Raw genomic sequence first — 7,745 nt, 5'->3', positions numbered from 1 at the left:
GCACATTATTGATTGTGAACAAATAATGCAAAAGAGATTTTTCTTTGAATTCTAACCGTTACTCTTTCAATTCAAAAATACGACCAAAAAAAGGAAGAAAAACAGCCCAAGGATGAAACACAGCTGGGGGTGCATCAACACTTTTTCGAGTCTGCTTTAACTTACAGGGGGTTGTCTTTTATATTATGGATCAACAGGAAGGTGAAAAACAGAAAAATAACAAAATAAAGCACATATGGATGTGACAGTCAAGGTTTAAATATTCTAAATATACAATCTATATATGTTTGAATATATATTTTTAAATATATTTTTTTGTTTAGTTACCTTTATTATAGATCAAAATAGTTTCTTGTTGCTTTTTTAAAAGTCAAATAGTGTAGTTTTTACCCACATTTTCAGACAACAACTTTTTAATTCCATTGAAAAATAAGTGGTTTTAACTTATTATTGCGACTGACATCTTAGACTGTTTGACCTTGCACACACTCTGAGGTTACGTTCATACCGACCAAGAAAACGCACGTTTAGGTGACCATTTTCAATGTAAAGTATGTATATTTGTGTAAATGTGTGTTTTGGGCTTCCATGTTCAGAACTCTTGCGTTCACGTATCGCTGCACAAGTTTTAAAGTTCGTTTTTGGACTCTAGAGCACATGTCAAAGTCAAGGCCCGCGGACCGGATCCGGCACGCCAGGTAATCATATCCGCCCAGATCATTTTATTTATTGCTATTAATGGCCCCATGTTATTTAGTGCTTATTTCTAACTTTTAGAATTTTGACAAAACATATTTTTATAGAGGGTAAAATATTGAAAGATATTTAAGGTTTAAGTTGATTTATTCTGAAATAATATTCCTGCCTGTTTTTTCATAAATATGTTAAAAAGTTACAGTTTTTAAAGTTTGTCAGAAAAAATTAGTTTTAGAGTGTTCAATAAATTTTGGATTTTGTCCCCTGTTTGACACTGCTCTACAGACAAAATGCAAAAACAATGAATGCATGTTGAAAGCTAAACCAGTTAAACTTTGACCAATCGGGGGCTCTGATTTGATAGTGACATATGGGCGTCCTCATTTCACTGTTAGTCCATGCACTAGTCCAGTGTGAAATGCGTTCAAGAACCCACATTCCAGAACATGCTGAATGCACATCACATACCAGGTGCGTATCAGCATTAAACTATTGATTGTGCTGCACGTTTCAATGCTGTTGCAGAATTATTTACCTTTTCTCAACACTTAGATTCTTGACTCTAATCCAAACTTCCAACTTGCTTCTCATTGGGTTTCTTTTCAGTTTTGCCTCTTGCTTTGATTTTGTTTATCCTTATGTTAAACTTGGATTTCTGCACTATGTTTTTTTTCAATTCAGTTTTAATCTAGGACTTTATCATTTCACCGGATTGGAACGTCTTTTAACTCCATTACCATAGAACCTCATGATCACAAACATACAACGAAGTGATGAACTGTCCTTTTTTTAATTATTTGTAAGTTTGTGATGATTGTAAAAGGAAACATTTTTGGAAAATGCAAAACCAGAGACAGAAAACCCTCTGTGCCCTTACTTGTGTGCTTGTATGCTGGGTGGACGACTTGATGGGCAGGCAAATCAATGGACTGCCAGAGCGCGCTTGTATCTGATGCAAGAATGAAAGTAAGAAGGACACATGAGAAAACAGTAGATAAAAGATGGCAGTTTTCGAGAAAGCAGAATTGACAGAGTACAGGAATGGAGGGATTAAAAAAAAATGTAGCAGTAGGAGAGCAGCAGTCTTTTCAGGGCAGAATGTAGTTCTGCCAGGAGAGGACCCCCCCTACTGAGTCTGTAATCCCTCAGCCCTGTAGATGCAAAAATAGAGAGAAGTTCAAGAATCAAACTGAAAGCTGACTCCAGTGCCACTCTCTAAAAGAGAAGGGCTAAAATATGATTAGATTATCAGCCTGATGTCACTGGAAAACTGTGAACTTTGGAACAGGTTGACCTGCTAACTGATAATATGTTTTGCTTTTTCCAAAGACTTGTGCCAATTTTTAGGACATAGTTTCTGCAATACGATATGCAATATTTTTATTTTTTTTCAGAAATTTGCCTCTGATTTGTGGGTGGGAACATTGATGTGAAGCAACCCCGCCCCCCTTCCCCTCTCCGTTACTAGGAGCTTGAAGTATAAGGAGTTCATTATTCCATGTCACAAATAAGCTCTTTTTCCAACTGCATTGTTTTGGTTTGCTCCTAATTCATAATTTGAATAGAGAAATGCAATTTTAAGCTTAATTTTTCTGTAAATGTGTCCTCCATCATGAGGAAAAATGCCACAAGAACGTATTAAAAATACAAAAAACATGACTTTCATCAGAGCAATTCAATAAAAAAAATTTCCTCACATGGATATTTTGGGGCAAAAAAAGAAATAGTGAGAGACCAGAGGCAGTAAAACACCAATATCATTTTTTTAAACTATTACTATATATTTAAGTAAGACACATTTTGTATTTTGCTAGGTTTATTTATCTTCTAACTTTAGTGATATTTTGTAAATTCATTTTTTGGTTTCAGGCTATTGCCATGTACCACATGTCTCCACATAAAGTGTTAGTCTCCTGGTTCCAGCTGCCCTTTGCACATTTGTTCACTGGTTTAAATTATTGCACATATTTTGTTCATCTACGTGAGTCATAAACCTATAAGTAAAATAAACAAATAAATAAAATGAACCAAAAACATTTTAGGCCAAATATCACAAAGACATTTTTTTAAGACCACAGTATCTTTTTGAAGATGGTCCTACTTGAATTTCCTCAATTGTTTGGAACATTAGAAACAGGACAGCCTCATTTTCTTTGAGGATTTTTTTTTCAGGGACACCACTTATACTTAAGTGCAATTTATTCTATGGGAATCTCAGGAATCTTTCTTTAGATGAATTAAATTCTTCAAGGACAGGAAGTACTTTGCTGACAAAACTGTTTGTGAATTTATTGTTTTTTTTTTCTTTCTTTTAAATAAATTCTTAAAGAGCAGGTTTAGAGGTCAACATTTACAGTTTTGCTGTAATTTGTTTGAAGTTCATTTAGTTAATAAGAACATTTTCTCAGTAATTGTGACAAAGTTCAAGGTTGTTTAACTGTAGAAAGCTTTTATGCAAAGTTAAATTGTACAGCACGTAACATAAGGAGTTGTATCACGTTGTTGTTTTTGCTTTTCCTTTTTTATGTGGTGGTGGACTTTATTTTTGTGTAAAATTTGTAAAAACAGCATTTTGGGAAGAGTTTGTATTGAACTGAAACCTAAAGCTGTGTCATACAGCCACTACGTACATTTTGTGCATTTTGAACGGGTGAAAATTGCCCATAAGTGAATCTATGATTTACGTATATAAAGCATGTGTGACGAAAGACCAGAATTACATACATTAACAATTATGGATGTATTATGGATGTATTGCATTAGATCATCACATATATTATTGCTAACTATATTTTATAATGTTTTTTGATACTTGTGAAGCTATATTCACACTGAATTCTTTCTGATGTACAATACTAACAAGTGTTTATGTTCTTCTATCCTTCAGTTACAATTGATTTTTATCATTCCTGTCTTCAGTGATGTTATATTGGCATTTTTTTCTAAGACATCTACAGACCAGGGTATCAAATATCTCTTTCACATCAAGTAATATAATTCTTTTATTCAGAATATCCAGGAGATTTTCACACAGTATCTCCTGTTTCAGTAAATACATCATGCATTCTTCTACTGAAGTTAAAGAGTCACTTGTAGAGTTAAACTACACCCTAATGGCAGTTTGCTGCAGTGTAAAATATAGCCTGTCTGTGTTTAGGTCAGCCACTAAGACACCAGCGAACTAACTACAATGATCAAAGTATCGTGTTGTGTCAAGTAATGCGGTCTTTCTTTAGAAACTCTGGCTTTGAGAAAGTGTCTAAAAAGGCTGGTTTGTGTTCCCTGTAGTGAGTAGGGACAGTATTTTGGTATTTTATTATTCTAGTTTATATTTTTAGTAGGACATTAAACGTTTTTATAATGAAAGCTGTTATATATATTGCTTTACTGTGCCTTACCTAAAGCTAACCTCACTGTCCCTGCCGATCACAGATCCAAACACAGGAACTTAAAGTGGAGAAAACAGAGTCACTTTTCATCCCCTTTTATTTCCAGAAAAACTACTGTCAGACCTTTAGAATTGGACATTTCATAGAAACTGTCCTCCTTTTATCGGTTTTGAAACAACTTCACAAAGCCAAAGCTGCAGACCAATGCTCTGTTTATGTCCTACTTGAACTTTCTGCCCTTGTCAACACCAAATCATCACCTCCTCATTTTCTACACAAAAGGGTATCTCTGACATAGATGTCAAGTAAATTAAATCATTTTCAGGCAAACTTCTAGAGTCTTCCGGCAGTGGAAATAATCCAGCGCCACTCCACTGATGTTCCACAGGTTTTTTCCCAAATTATTTCTTATCTGTTTTTGATCTTTTTGCAAGAATATTCACTAATAAAAAAGGTATTTATATGCGGATGACACACAACAGTTTCTGCTTGAATCAGAAAAGATCATCTTCACCATGTTCTTCCAAGACAAAAGTCCATCATTTTCCTGCCAGCTCTTCAGTGCAGCACCTCTTCAGCATCAATAGGGATTTTATATAATCACAAATGTTGGTTTGTGGTGATCACTTATAATCTGCTTAATTTACCAAAAACATTTGTCTTCTACAACATTAAAATATCATCCCCATTCATTTCTGTATTTGAACCCAAAACCTTAATGTCATGTGATCTATTTAATTGCTTATATCAGCATTTCAGTCCGCACCATCAAGCCTCTACAGATGATCCTACGTTACTTTATGTCTTTTTCTGTTTTTATTTTTCTATTTTCAGACACATTTTGCCCTTGTTCAGATCCACAGATCCAGCAAGTATTTTTTACTTGAGTAAATGTTGCAATTACACTAGATCCTCTTATAAAATAAAACAAAGATGCCAAATTCCCCACAGATTAAAATAAACAAACAAAAAAAAAAAAACGTTTCTATTTAGCATCTTTCATCTCGGGGCTGCACGGTGGCGCAGTGGTTAGCGCTCTCGCCTCACAGCGAGAAGGCCCCGGTTCGACTCCCGGCTGGGACCTTTCTGTGTGGAGTTTGCATGTTCTCCCCGTGCATGCGTGGGTTTTCACCGGGGACTCCGGCTTCCTCCCACCGTCCAAAAACATGCTTCATAGGTTAATTGGTGACTCTAAATTGACCCTAGGTGTGAATGTGTGAGTGGATGGGTGTGTGATTGCGGCCCTGCGACAGACTGGCGACCTGTCCAGGGTGTACCCCGCCTTCGCCCTTCAGTAGCCGGGTTAGGCTCCGGCACCCCCGCGACCCCGAAAGGGACGAAGCGGTCAAGAAAATGGATGGATGGATCTTTCATCTCCACCATCTGATAAAATGTTTTGACTTTTGGCCATAAAACAAAAACCTTGACTTCAGTATTGTTGGTTTTGTTTTTAAAAGTCACCCAGAACTTTTGCATCTTTGGTATAGTACACTACAAATATAAACAGGAAGTCAACTATAAACTACATAAAACAGAACAAAACCTTACAAAACTAGAAACAATGCTCAACAAGTCGAGAAAAGAAAGACAAATAATTAAAAAACATCCATGATACAACTCTCCTATCATCTGTTTGACCTCCTCCTACAGAGGCAATACAGAGAAGTAATCCTGCTGTGCTGTTACAAAGAAACACAGCAGGGGATTGTTCCTGACAACAGTCATTACCATGAATGAAAACTGTGTTTTTCCAACAGCATTAAAGGTCACCTTGTGACCACAAACATGCTTAACTTTATATGACAACAAGTACATGTACAGCCCAGAGACCGGTTCATGTAAAAGCTTCTAAACTCTTGTATGTTATGCTTTGTCAGTGCTCAAAGGAAGTGATTGGTCCAATGTTTATTGTATGATGTTCTTATTGCAAGTGCTTAAATCACAAAATGCGACCAACTTGATTCTCTTACCAGGATCTTTCCAGAAATGGCCGAAGGTCAACAAACCTGTTGGTGCTGTCAGGATCTGGGCACGGACACAAACGCAGGACACAGAAAAGTTTCAATAAAGTCCTTGTTTATCACAACTCCAAAAGAATCTGTGAAGGCTAGAAGGCTCGTGATACTTTCAAAGCTCACAATACGATCTGTCAACGGGTGGCAGGAGAATGCGGACTAAAATGGGACAATCGAGCACAGGTGCACCCATTGAGAGGAAGGAGAACCAGGTGGGAGAAAGAAGACAAACAAAATGTGAACATGAAAACCAGAACACAACTACACCCCTGATCCTGATCCCTCAGGTATTAGACTTAAGCTGGGTTTATTTGTGTGAAATTTCATAATCGCTTGAAAAAAAACATTGTCCGCAAATGTGAAATTAGCAAAATTTGAGAAATTTGAGACAAAATGGCAACCAAGCCATCCCATAATAATTTCAAAACTTCCTTGGGAAATCTGCAATATGTGTGTTTTTTGTGTTTAAACTAAGGCTGGGTTGATAGAATCGATTTATCAAACTGAATAGATATAAGCTTAGTAGATTAATAATCGATATTTAAAAGGAGAGATCGATTTAACGCACAAAGTTAAACACTCGGTCGGCCTATACATACATGCTGACTAAATGAACATCTCTGTGAAATCACAGGCATGAATTTTCCAAACTATTTTTAAGAAAACTTATATAACTTAAATAAATTATAGCTCAAATTGAAAAACAAAATGGACCTCGCAGTCCAGGACTGGTTATAATCGGGTTATAATCAATTTTCCTATCATAATGCAATGATTCAGCTCAATTTATTTTAGGATTTCAGATTTACATTATACAATTAGGTCAATCGAAATATCAGTAAGATTCCAACTGCTACATTTGTTAGGATCTTAACCATTTTAGTCACAACCTTTGTATACTGTAAGGTGGTACTTGTGAAATTAAATAAAAAATGAAATATTTTGCATTCAGCTCATGATTACTTTTTGGCACTAGTTTCTTTCTTTTCATGTTTGTTTACAGTACGTTCAGGGGGCATGCCAGCTCCTCAATTACCTCAATAAATCAAGTGATTTAAGCAGCCCCTCAAATACCTCCTGCAGAAAACCACAAGGCTTATCCAGAAGCATCTTCTAGTTCCACAATCATTTTACCTATTTCACAGGATCAAAGAGAGAACCGATGCATGTATTTTGCTGAACCTTTGAGCTTTCACTTAAGTGACTGACTGAAATGTGGAAAGGGACTCACTTTGGGCAACTAATGATGGAGAAAACAGAGCGAGACAGTCAAGCTTCTGTACTGTTGAGTCTATTAGAATGCAGTTGAGCTATCATTCAGTCAGTCTGAATGTAGTTTGGAGTCTGCTCAAGTTTGAATCCAAGGTTAGTAAAAAAGTTATATTTATTAATTCTACCATATTTTCAGCCCTTTAAGGAGCACGTAAAAGCTTTTTATTACTATGATTATTATATTTAATGACAAATGAAAAAATAGATTCATTTATGTTGTGCTTACTGACGTTGAAGGTACACAACGCTCTGGTAAAATGCTTGGTTGGGTGTTATTGTGAATACGCTAATGTGGCTAACAGTGTCAGACAATTTTTATTTATGTGTGTCAAGTTTGAGAGTTAGATTAGTCACAGAAATGTTTGTTTTCACG

This window comes from Oryzias melastigma, linkage group LG12 (genome assembly GCF_002922805.2).
Source record: "Oryzias melastigma strain HK-1 linkage group LG12, ASM292280v2, whole genome shotgun sequence".
Classification (NCBI taxonomy): domain Eukaryota; kingdom Metazoa; phylum Chordata; class Actinopteri; order Beloniformes; family Adrianichthyidae; genus Oryzias; species Oryzias melastigma.
This window is presented reverse-complemented; position numbering follows the sequence as displayed.